We start from the raw sequence: 14,173 nt of genomic DNA, 5'->3' as shown, positions 1-14,173 counted from the left end.
TACACAATAAAGAACAAACAAGCAATGAAAACGTCTATTAGAAGCAAAAAGACTCATGAAACTAAATAGGAAATACACAGTGAAACAAATAAGTTTACGTTATTTTCTTTATTCCAACTTTATGTCATTTGGGGGGAGGGTGTTTTTTTTTTTTTTTTTATCTGCTGTGACTTCCAGTTTAATATAGCATACACATAACTATCGTTGAACGTACTCTGAGTTAAAATAAATTTTAAAAACTTTTACACTTTATTAGGCTTAATTTAGTCTATGAAACGGTTCGAGTGGTTACTTTATTTAAACACCCACACTTTACCATGTAGTTTTAAGCAACGTTTAGTTTCGATAATTTTAGAAACTCTTGTTTTTGTCATGTTAATACCCCACGGTCATCATACAGACACCCCACGATCATTTATCAACATAATTCATTTTCCTCTTGAAAGATTTGTAGACAACACGTTCTGTTGTTCTTTAAGATACTAATTAGCACCCGCACATTTTTTGTTCTAACAGCACAAGTTCTTAACTAAACCCACCACTATTTTTGTCCTTCACTTACAACTAATACGTTTGTTAGCTTTAGTTATTTTCTTTTCTAATGTTTTAAAGTTTCTATTTTTTAATTAAATGTTTGATATAATCTGGTACACTTAACCACAAAATTTGTTGAATTTGATTACTGTTCTGTACTTTGTTTTTATTTCATAGTTACACCAAAACAACTTGCAATTGTACATCCAAATAAATAATACATTTATATACCAGTCTCACAAAAGTATACTCTTCAAAAAAAGAAACGCAAAAGGCAAAATTTGAGACAAATTGTTAACAAGTTTATTCCGGGTAGTTCTGTATGACATGTTTGAAACTTTGCACATTCACTGCTGAACATCCAAAGTCTGCAAAGACGAAGTCCACGCTCACTAGTTGACGTTTAACGTCACTCAACGTCAATAACGAGTATGCCCCCGTGAGCATCAATAACTGCTTGGCATCTCCTGCCCATGGAAGCGATGAGATGACGAATCACATCCTGTGGAATGGCTGTCCACTCAACCTGCGAAGCTGCTGCAAGCTGAGGTAGAGTCTGCGGTTGAGGTTGTCGCCGTCGCAGACGTCGGTCCAACTCGTCCCAAAGATGTTCGATGGGGTTTAAATCTGGTGATCTGGAGGGCCAGGGAAGAACGTTGATGTTGTGGTGTCTTAAGAAGACAGTGGTGAGTCGGGCTGTGTGAGGACGGGCGTTATCATGTTGAAAAACGTCATTGACGTTCACAATGATGGGTTGCACATGGGGCCTAAGAATCTCGTCGACGGTTGCGTACAGTCTGATCAGAAATCCTACGCAGCCCTGGTATGGTTGAGGCAGTAGACGTCGCAGTGGTGGTCCTATCCCGAAGATGAAGTAACCGGATATAGCAATCTTGTGCGGGCGTGGTCACAGAGGTCTGCCAGATCGTGGACGGTCACGAGTTGATCCATGTTGTTGGTGACAATTCCATAACCTCGTGATGGTGCTTGGGTGGACATTCACAGCTCTGGCAACATCTGATCGAGATTCGTCTGCTTCCAAGCGACCAATGGCGTTGTTGCGTTGTTCTTCAGTCAGTCTTGGCGTAACTGTATTGCGTGTCGGTGGCTTAACACTGAGCTATGGAAACCGAGAACCCGTCACTCTTATAGGGATTTTGCACATGTTGCATTTGCAGAACATGCAGATCTCTCAAACAAATTTATTGGACACGAATGCGTTTTGGCGAAAAATCCGATGTTTTCCTCCGTTTTCAAAGTGCACAACTTTTATTGTCATTTTGGTCTGACAATCAGTGCCCTAACACGTGTAACATCACATACTCTGAGCTTGTAACGTTATTACGTATATTTCTCTTTAAAATAACAAAAATATACCTTTTGCGTTTCTTTTTCTGAAGAGTATATATTAGATTGTACACAGCTTCAAGAGGACTGCCTAAATATAGCCATCTGTAGTTGTGAAGTGATAAACTAGAGCAAAGTATCGTCAGACTGAATAATGGGATATCACACCAAGATGCTCACTGTTTCAAGGCGCGGAAGGCGACGTTTTTGTGTCCATTCATTTTCGTGGTAACGAGACGTGAACTCGAGAACTTCAGTACCACAGTCTGGCACGCTAACTTCTGACTGGCGCTCACATCGAAGTGTAAGTGAAGTGAAACCGCATGTCCAAAAAATATTAAACTAACAAGGAAAAGTCCATGGTTGGACTAACGAATGAACGTTCAAAGACTTCGAGAACTGATAGTGTTTTTTGTGACAAACTCGTACACAGACACACTGAAGAAAGAGTTCCAAAACAGTGAGATAACCTTCACAAGAAGGTTATATTCTTGGTCGGCAGAAAAGAAAATGGAGGCACTATGCAACATGTGACAGTGTATTTCTCTTACGATGGAACAGAATTAGATGGATCCCTGTTAAACTAACTGTAGCCATGATACTTACATATTGATTTAAGAGATGATAGTCATCTTCTGATCAAGTAATGTAGGTTAAAATTTAAACAACAACATCTGTTTAATTAAAAGAAGCAGTTCCCATAGGACAGAACCTAGTTGAAATTTGATCTCAGTGACGAGTGGTTTTCATCCCTGCTTCCCCTTCCTTCGTAGAGCTTCGAATGTCGGTCTTTAAAACAACAAACGTACGATTTTCCATTACATGTGCAAAAAGTCAAGAAATAAGTGTTAAATCTTAAAAATGGAGTCATGGTTTAAAATGTTACTATTATATACTTATGACCTTCTTAATCATGCTTAAAAATATTTATTGACGACCTTTTAAACTTTTTAAATTATTAGCATTATTTGTTGAATAACTTCTTTGAATTACTCTAAAACAACTGTCACTGGTCTGATCCTATTTTATCATCCGCTTTTCAGGTTAAACTTCCAAGTAATTTGAATACAGCAAACTACATCTGATTTAGTTTAAATGTTTTTCCAGTTGAAAGATCCCAATTTTTTTTTTTTTTTTGCAACTCCCTACAGCTGATGGGTTACATTCTGTGATTACGAAGAGAGTGAATGGCTTCTTTGTAGAAGCCTTACTATTTAAAGCAACAGTGCAGGGATAGCGTCTTCACTCCACGTTTCTTAACGCCATGGTTACACAATGGCTTCTGTATGAAAGGAAAAACTTGTATCCCCCCCTTTACTAATCTGGTAACACAAGAGGCAGGAGATACACGCAGATAACTAACTCTCAGTGTGTGCGCGTCAGGAAAAAGACAACTGACAATTATTATGGTACTGAACATTATTCCAAAATTCCGAATAAACGGAAACTTACTACACACAGGATAAGAAAAAATGTCAAATTCTTGAAGAACGGAAGCTAGCAACTCAGAGTGGAAAAAATAAAGTTTTTCTTTTGAAACATATTTTAGTACGATATAAATGGGTACATCACCTAGAAATAACATTGGTCAAATAAAGAACCAAAAATAAGTAAGTATATGGATTATTTAAACCGTTACTTGGAAGTAAGACCATTCACACACAAACGTGAAACATTTGTGTCGTGGAGTCAGTAAACTATCTATAGAAAGAGTCAAGGTACTAAATAGGCATAATACAAAATATGTATGCTAAAAATCAACAGTGACAGAGAGCTTAATTTAAACGAATATTTTCACTCACTTTAGTTTGTTTTTTACGCCAAAAATAAGGTAAGAAACCAGTAAGTGATAAAGTAATCAAGTTGTTCATCTTGCTTTAGTCGAGTTAACTCTACAATTACTTTATCCCAAACGTCAGTTTAAATCTAAATCCATTGTGTGTGTTCGTGGGTAGTGCATAACGTCGTCGGTTAGTCGTAATTAAAATATATAATAATTCTAGTGTAAATGGCCTTATCATTATCCCTTGAAGTTTACTTTTTTACAGAAATCAATGTTCCTTCAAAAAGCTTAAGTACAGGGTGAAACAGGAATTACCAGCCAATAACAGATGAATATTAGATGATTGTAACATAGATACTCAATGCTTTTTACAACATAAAATCGGTACCTTTAGGGAGCTAACCTCTATATAATGTATGAAGACACAACAGTTGATTTTACTATACACATTCATAGAATTTACTATCCTTCAGTATAAGGAAAACCCTACAAAGCAATTAATAAAAAACACATTATGCAAGTGTAAAATGATGTACGGACGACTGTGTGAAAAATAAAGCAAACAAGAATATAGAGATGATAAATCTATACATAGATCACCCCTACACGTAAATAGCAGTAGCACAAAACGGTTATCAAATCGGTCAATTAGACCGACCTCGTAAAAGGTAGTCTTTAATAATTACAAGACATGTTTTGGCTCAAATTTATTTTCCTTATATGCGAGTTCTAGGCTCTTAGTACACTGCATTGACACCTAACATGACGATCTTGATATTATGATAAATAAACTGCAAACAAACAGTCAAGAATATATAACTTCCAACAACAGTAATATTAAAGTCAAGTACGCATTTTACAGTATAACATTAACTTTTTAATATTGAAAGTCATGTAGGAATTATCTATGTATAGCTCTCTCATCCCCTATATTCTTGTTTGCATTCTTTACTGCACTGCCATCCCTACATCGTTTTAAATTTACATTTATTAGGCAACAAAAGATTTGTTACCTCTGCATTACAATGTACAGCAGAGGGTTGAATAAGTCATCTTCTTTGGACATCAGTGCGCACAGTCCAATAAAACGTAAAGCCAAAAGTGCGAGACAAACCCTGCTTTTCCTTAATTTGTCTTCATGTAAATACAAACGATATTTTAAAATATTTACAATATATCTTTTCGCAAAAAGGAGAGGTTTAGATATCTTTCTTTTAACAAGCGCATTCACATACAATCAATGCTTTTTGCGATAATGATAATTCTGAAGACTAACACTAGAATTCGGGTTTCGGTACCCGTGGTGGGCATAGCACAGATAGCCCACTATACTTGACAACATAATAAACATGGTAAAGAAATTTCGTAATACCATACGTCTGATAACCACACCATTAAACACTTGAATAAAGATGACTGAAACCAAAACTTATCTGTTAAGCCTTGGGTCTTAAAATTACGAACCAGTATCAATCAAGATGGTTTCTCTCATTTCATAAGAGTAAGTAAACATGTCCAACTAGTAAAATGGAAACAAAGCAGAGATCGCATATACATCTACAAAGTTAAAGGATGAAATAGGATAAAACTTCACCTAAATAACGAAACAAATACAAAAATAAAATAAAACATTAAGAAGACAACAGGTAAGTCAAAAACAGGTTAACCTCAAAATTAACACTACACTAGGTTTCGATAATAAAATATTCTTGACTTATCTACTGTATTTTCTTATTATAGTTAATTTAGTTTGTTTAGTCTTATTATCCCATCAATTCTATGATTTTCTTAGTCAACAACATGAAATACTTATACACAAAGTCCAAGCACACTTGAACTATACAGTCAGGTAAGTTTTAAATTACTGACTGGTGGGAGGTTGGACAGTAGTATTAGCAATCACAAGCGATATGTCCGATTCTTTGAGACAAACAGCGGGACTGACTGTTAATTTCATAACGCACAGCTGAAAGTGCAAAACGTAGTCCGAGTCATTACGTCTAGAACCTTAGACACTTACACTGACCACTCTAGACCACTGTATAAATAAAACCAAAAACGTCATTTTATGTAATATAAACATACAGAAATGTAGCAAGGTTTTTCGATATTGTTATTTTCACTTTAGGATATTGGATAGGTTATTGAAGTGGCAATCCATTCAATCTAATAAGATGAGTCAGAGTTGGCGACCGGTGGTGTTCATTAGCAAACTCTTGGTATATTCTTTTATCAACGAATAGTGGGATTGCTCGTTACATTATAACGCCCCCACGGCTGAAAGGGCGAGCATATTTGGTGTCATAGCATGTCATAGGGATTCGAACCCTAACCACCTGACCATACCGGGTTCCCGGTCATTTCAATATAAGCAAAATATTTACTATAGAAACAAGTCTGCCAAGACCAAAACCCGATATCAAAATAAAGTAAAAAAAACAAAACAAAAAAACTTGGGGTGAGGCAGTATTTTCCTACATAAACGAATAACGTTAAGTTCACGACGCCCAATGACGTCACGTAAAAGCAGCAGTGTTTAAACAGTGGCTGGTGATGAGACTACAGCAAAACATATTATTTAACAAATGTATAATTGAAATTCCTGTGAACAAGATACTTAATGTAGGAAACAAAACGGAAAATAAGTAGTTATCTGTCTTCTTCCAGATTTGTTCACACGCTTTCTATTGTGCGATTCAATGATGGTGGAACGTCATAAGAACTAGACATTTGTCATCGTCTTTCGTAACACATTTGAGTTTTTCACACCAAGTCAACGTGGGTAATAAGCCAATATTATACAGTCAAACCAAAGACAGACTTTCACTGTGCTTCTTTTGAACAGCATGTGTAAAAACATACTTGTTTACTACGAATAAACAGAGCTTCGTTCAGAGACTTAACTAAGTTAAATGTTCGATGTTTAGGATCTAACTAAAACACACATATGAATATCATATTAACTGTTTGTCGTTAATTTTTTTTTAAATCAACAGCTTTTGATCAAACGTATGCAATCAGTAAAGAGCATATTTAAATTAATGACGCCAGTTCCTGTAATAAACCGACCAGAAACGCACGTCATTAATCGTTACGTAAGTGTAACCAAAACCTAGAATAATTACAATGTACAGCATTCTCAGTTGGACAGCTTCACTATTAATAGTATTTCTGCCGTAATCTCATAACTGAAACAAAGTAGCTACTGAACGTTGAATCTCACTTTTCATCAAAAAATACTCTCGACGCTTAGACTATACGTAGTCCAAGGTTTGATCTTCATGGAAGAATTGCGTTATAGACAGCTCAGTCAGTGTATTTCATAAGAGTTGACATATGTCTTCTGTCATTACGTCAAATGAATATAGGATCACTACGCTTTCTTACCAGTATTTATAAGAACCGTGTAAAAATATCAGTTGAGTGTAGAAATATGGCAAACAATTTACAAACTAGGATTAACAACTAATATTCAAACAACACCGAGTGTTAATTATGTTACAGGTTTAACAACAGTAAGCACCACACTATCTTTCGTGCTAATAGAAGTGAAACATCTTGCTCAGTTTTCTACAACTATGAGGCGCAATTTTTTTTAGAAAGGGGCATAATACATTTTGTTTTACACCACCGCAAAACGTAATTATGTATGTGTAATTTTTCCATACTACGTAATAGTAACACTATTCGTGCGGTAGTTCATGAAACTTGATTTTTTTTTTTTACATTTTAACCTCAAGGTATAATTTATATATATATATACTATAGTCAAACTGGTGAACCAATTACAGACCCTCCTTTGGAGCGCGCACCACAGATCTAAAAAAGCATACTGAGAAAACAGAGGGCCTTAATGGCAGAAAATTACATCAAAACCGTTCATGAGGAAAACGTCAGTGTGACATGGGACAGAACTGTTGGACTTGCACGGACTAAACCCTGAAATTATTGAATAAGCGGGACAGATGACGTTGTCTCGTATACAGGCTCCGATTACCACTTAACCTGGAAATGTTGGTTTGTTTGCGAATTCTGCGCAAAGCTAAACGGGGGCTATCTGCGCTAGCCGTCTCTAATTTAGCAGTGTAAGACTAGAGGGAAGGCAACTAGTCACCACCACTCACCGTCACAAACGAATAGCGAGATTGATCGTTACATTATAATGCTTGTACGGCTGAGAGGGCGAGCATGTTTAGTGTAAAGGGGATTCGAACCCGCGATCCTCAAATTATGAGTGTCCTAACCACCTGGACATGCTGAATATAATACTGTAGATACACGATACAATTTTCATTGATATGATACCAATGAAAACTAAAAAAAAGACGCATAGAAACATGCGAGACTTTGCGAGGTATTAAAAACCTATATACATTACAGGATGCTGGTCTCGTGTCTAAGGAGAGCCAGAAAAATTAAAAATATATCCCTAGAAATATGAATAATAAATTATTCGCTTTTTTGTGCAGAAAGTGGTCCAAACAACTTCAGGATGAAAATAAAGTTGGCAAACACCGATTTATAAGCATAATGAAATGGAGGAAACATACTATTGTACATAAACACAAGACGGACCTATGATGAAACACATGGTATGCACCCCCCAAAAAAAAAACAACAACCAACTACTTTATTATGCTGACACATCGTTGTTCAATAAAAGAAAAAAAATGGTTAAAACCGCATAGGTGAAAAACTAAAATTAAAGAACAGGTTGAATAAGATGTTATATAGTTTTATTTCCAGGTAGCGCTCTTCCTGAAATCGTACAGTTTATAATCATTGTTTGTCAATATTAGTTAAATGTTAACATACTGTGTTTCCATACTGTCGTTTCAAGATGTTTAAACCACAGATACCAGTATCTGAAACACACTGAAATGTGATATAAGCGACAGGAAGGTTATTTTTCTCACTAACCACACACGTTTGCGTCCTTGTCTTGGAGGACTTACAGAAAAAAATGCAATGCATGGCTAAGCAATAGATTAATCAAAACACCCACCACCAACTCTTGGGGACCCTTTTACCAATAAATAGTGGGAGTGATTGTAACATTATGCTCCAAAGTCTGAAAGGGCAAGCGTGTTCGAGCCCGTAAGTCGCGAGACGAGTGCCTTAACCACTAGGCTATGCTACGCCATTTGACCCGACGACTGTTACGACGAAAATCACAGTTTCATACTAGTTACTGCTAAGACCAGAAGCGTTAAGTCACGTTTTGAATTTTCAAAGAAATGGGCATCTCCAGATGACAAAAAAAAAAAAAAAAAACAACTCTTAGAAGACTGGATAAAAGATGAGTCTTAATTGGATGACGTCCTTATTTTATTTTGCTAGTGTTGCTGTATTTGCACGTGCATTGTGAGAACAGAATGACGGTAGTGCGCCCATTTCAGAGTAGCAACATAACAGTTGTTTATAATAATAAACTATTATGTATATATACATTATACACACGTATTAACACACGTGACTGTAGAGACACTAATATGAAGAGGTCATGACACTGTCACGAAAACTCAAGGAATCCATACGCTTACGGAAAATCCATGGAATATTACTAGGATCAAAGATCAAATTACCTCAAAAGTATTCTTTAAAAACAAACAACAGGAAAACCACATGACAGTTTTTTAACAAGCTAGTCACGTGCACCGATACAAAAATATAAGATAAAACGACATAGAAACGAGCCCTGCGTTTCCAGTTGACGAGAAGCAACACTGCAGTGAGTAAACACCGACATTTTACCGTACATGGATAGGTACGGAAGTGCCATGTTACCAATATGATCGTAAACCACAATACATTATTCATTTGAGGCATTAACATGATGAACCTAGCTACTGGCGAAAATGTATTTCCCACTTGAGACAGTGCTAAGAAAGCTCATATGTAAAGACACATCAATGAACTAGTGCGAACGATTATAAAAAACAAGAAAACCACGTCCAAAACACTTGTCGTGACGAGTAACAGCCAATCCAGATGAGAACCCCCGAAATAACAGCAAATCAAATGAGGAATATCCGAATTCAGATGTAAAATTCTCTGCCACTCTCAGAACATTCAAATCTTATGGGGAAAAGATAAACAAAATCTACCTGCTCAGAACAGAAACCTGGAGGTCAGAAAACCAGAGAGACAAAACATGTGGACCTGGAGAAAGTCCTAGTTGTGACAACTACGAATAACAAACTAAATTTACACCCACTGATAAATGGTGCTTAATTACAAGTTACCACTGCCTCAAAAACACAGACCCAACTTTGGGACCATGAGTGTGTGATAATAGTGACAGTGAACTACTACTATTTAGCGAGACGAGAGTAGCCCAAGAGTTGGCGATGAGTGTTGTTCAATAGCACTCTTCCCTTCAGTCCATCAGTTGGAAACTGGAAACGTTTATGCGAAGATAGTCTTTGTGTAGGTTTTCACGAAATGTTGAAACGGACGAACCTTAAACGTAGACTAAAATCGACCGCATCCAAATTGTCTCAACACCTAAAGTAACATACATTGAAAACAAATATAACAATGCCTAGAGATACGAACTATTAAAACTAAGTTAATATCTTTGGTGTAAATCTCACGTTAGGTGTTTCTGAGAAACTAATAACTTTCTATCTACAGAAACTTATTTAACAGTTTTTCATTCATCGATAAACTTGTTAACACTAGACAAACGATTAAACGTTAAATGGTTTTCCCATGTGATTTTAAAATTTGCTTGTTAACAATCTTACAATCAAACAGTATCTTCTTACCAAAAATTTGCTGCTAACAAACGTATCCAGGCTCGGTTAGAGATGCTAATATGAACTGCATACATGGAAAACGAACTTCCAGTGATGGGGTTTGTATCTACACCATAGTACACCTACAACCATTTAGTTGAAGAGTATGTGGTATTAAATATTAACAATTTATTACTCTTAATTATTAATTAATTATTCAACACAAATTATCGAGTCTCCAGTCTCGCACCATGCAGGTGTTATTTATATTCTGTATAATATAGAAAATCTTATGAAGTGAAGAACTAATGTTCACACTTTCCATAAGAAAGGTACACTTTTTAATGTTACTTTTACTAACACTATTAGTTAGAATACGTGTTTAATTTTATACCAAAATAATCTATGTAAGCTTGTTTCCTTTATCTGTTTTCGCTCTCTATTTTCAGTTAATTCTTGAATTTTTGTTTATCTTGTCTCACTAGGTTTGACCAGTTTTGGAGATACTGTAAACGTTAGTTACTAAAGAACAAAAATCAAAAAACTACAAATCCCTATTTTAACTCCACCAAATGCAATTCTAGATAGATACGAGGATGGTGTCAAAACAGGAGTTTGTAGTTCGAGTAAATAACGCCTACAACATATTTTTATGCTCAACTATAGAGAAAGAATTACTTGATATGGTAGATAGCTTTATAGATTGTAATGTTAAATAAATATAACTACTAGTTGACTGATGCGGTTCGTGATGATTTACTGTAGCTGTTGATTAATTGATCGCATTAGTTTCCGTTATAAAATGTTAAGATGCAGCTGGACACTAATGAATGCATCTCTTAGGGGGAATATAGTAAGCATTTATAGTTTCTCTGTATCTATATTCTTTATTTATAATGCATAGCAAATGACAAATGTATGGTTAGACTAAGATACAATCCCTCCACTAAGCGCGTAGAAAATTTAATATCTCATAGATAATACAAAGATTAACTTTTTAAATATACCGATTTTATAGTGTACAAACCACTGAGTATCTACAGGTTATATTCATCCAATGTTTATCTATTATTTGTTGGTAATTCCTGTTACATCATGTACTTAAGCTCTTAAATAGAACACTATATAGTTACAAATAAGCTCATTTCAAGGGGCAATGGATAATATTTACCTTAGAGTTATGATGGTTTTAGCTTATGTAAAGTATAGAAAAAACAAATCAGCTTTTCAATAGCCCTGATACCTTTGCTGCACTTTATATAGTATTCTACAGTAGGTTTGGGTACAATATATCATATTGTGCTTGTTGTAGGCTGGGAACAGAACAATAACAAGAATTACGAACGAGTGGTTCTTAACGGATTTTATTTTCCTTGTAAAGTCTAAGAACTTGCATGCATTTTTAATACGTGCACAGCCTTACCAGTCAATAGTGGATGGTTTTAAAGTGTTGTTGGAACTGAGTTTTTACTGTTTAAAGTGCTCTTTCCCCGAAAGTTCTTTAGGGTTTTAAGAAATTCCTTGCTATCCTCACTAAGAACCACTATTGTGGTTTATAATATAGGCTTTACAGCCATAAATTATCGCCAAGAACGATGGTACCCAACGACTGAAAGAACGAATTCTAATCCTTATAGCTATAAATGTAATAACAGCTGTTTATTACAAAGTTAGTTTTTGTTTTGATGCAAGCAGGTAACTTGCTTTGGTAGGAATTTAATAAACCTTTGGTTCACAATGAGCCACAATATCAAATTTCTTTATTACTGCAAATTAACCTAATCAATTCTACCGATTTGAACTATTAACAATAGTCTTATTGTAACAATAAACAAGTCCGTTTACAAAGTTGCACTAATTAGTAAACATTATATATTTCTTTGTTTCTTTCTCTTCAATTGTTGAACCCCTTAACTAATGAACAGCAATCACTATTTGTAACAATTTTTCCATTACGTTGAACTGGTTATAAGTTATACCACACGAAGTTTCACCGTTTATAGCAATAAGCCAGACAGGTTTTCACAGAACAAAAAACAGAATAATAGTTGTAATTTTCATACTTTGAGTCTCCTTCGACTAGTTTATTTAAACTTTACACATATGTACGGAATAAAACAATTTATCGTCGTTTTGATTATCTAACTGTTTATGAATCATTTATTGTGTAATTCACTTATTGTGGAGTGACGTCACATTTCTCGAGCAAATGATGTATAAATATTCGTGGTTATCCTGTGGTTAAGAATGAAAAAACAATTAGTGTAGGAAGTTAGTGAAAATTGAAAAAAATAATAATTTAGACTTTGGGATCGGGAGTTTACCTATAAAGATTATATAGTGGCGATTTCTAAACTAAAAATATCACTTGTATTGTATTAAGAGACAGAAAAGAATAATTTGTCTTGTGTTAGGGTGTTCTAATCTACTTGAACTCGCTTGTGTGGACTTTGACGAAAAGAAAAATTATTTAAAGTTCGGGGGATATTGTAGTGATTAATTGTGTAACGAGTATTTGTATATACATTTGACTTGTTTCTCACTTTTTTCACAACAAGTGGATTGAGTGGTGTCCGCTTATTGTTGCAATTTATCACCAACAAATTACAGACACATACTATAACGAATCCAGTCCATACATACACAAAAACCCGAAAAATATAATGCCTTAATAATCAAATAGGTTGACGAATCCAATGTCCTAAAATCACACTAATTTATGGTCTAAAGCTAAAATCAATAAATTATTGTGTATTTTTTGTGTGTTTGTAATTAAACACAAAACTACACACTGGGCTATTTGTGCTCTACCAATCACATGTATCGAAACACAGTTTCTTGAATTGCAAGTCCACAGACATACCGTTGGTTTCATTGGGAACTCGTGTATTTTTTTGAAGCGTTGGAATCGTCAATTTATTTGATTAAATATTTGCACATGAACTGACAGTCAAATATATTAAACACGTCAACAGATTCCATTTGCTAATATTTTCTTATGTACGGTATGTGTGGTTGAAAATTTAAAAGATTAATTAACTTGTCAATTCAGTAAACAACCAATCATGTTACGCACTCAATAATAAAAATATAATTAACTCACTTTTATATACATGGTTTGGACAAGATAATGGACACAAGCTGTTCATTTATATACATCTTATTTATTAATACAGAGTTGGTCCACCATGAACATATAATGCAGCGCTAAAACACGAAGTTAATGAAATGAAGTGTTTTACATCAAACAATGACAAGTTTTACTATGTATGTACTCGATTCGTAGTCCGACGGTCGCGGGTTCAAATCCCGGCCGCACCAAACATGCTCGCCCTTTCAGCCGTGAGGGCGTTATAATTTTATAGTCAATCCCACTATTTGTTAGTAAAAGAGAAGCCCAAGAGTTGGCGGTGGATGGTGATGACTAGCTGCCTCCCTCTAGTCTTACACTGCTAAATTAGGGACGGTTAGAGCAGATTGCCCTCCGGTAGCTTTGCGCGAAATTAAAAAAAACAACACAAACAAACTATGTAGATAAAAGCTTTCCTTAAGTGTTGAAGAAATGTTGGTCGTGGAAACTTTCTTCCAGGACTAACCATATATACTCGATAACATTTAAACATGGTTATGGACAAATTAAGCCAAATACTTGTATTTTTTTTTACACAATTTTTCTTAAACTTTGTCACATTTTGGTATTATTAAAGGTTATTGAGTGGTAGACCTATAAATGTAACTCAATTTGTGTACATTCTTCGCGTTGTTTTGA

At 35.1% G+C, this 14,173-nt stretch overlaps 1 protein-coding gene across 4 annotated transcripts in view; it reads right to left on the bottom strand.

Annotated features, from left to right (window-relative positions):
• LOC143223749 (rhotekin-2-like) overlaps positions 1-14,173 on the bottom strand; it is a 114,562-nt gene that overhangs the window by 31,114 nt on the left and 69,275 nt on the right. The window lies entirely within an intron of this gene.

This window comes from Tachypleus tridentatus, chromosome 8 (assembly GCF_004210375.1).
Source record: "Tachypleus tridentatus isolate NWPU-2018 chromosome 8, ASM421037v1, whole genome shotgun sequence".
Classification (NCBI taxonomy): Eukaryota; Metazoa; Arthropoda; class Merostomata; order Xiphosura; family Limulidae; genus Tachypleus; species Tachypleus tridentatus.
Note: the sequence above shows the minus strand (reverse complement) of the source record. Positions and strands in the feature narration are given on the sequence as shown.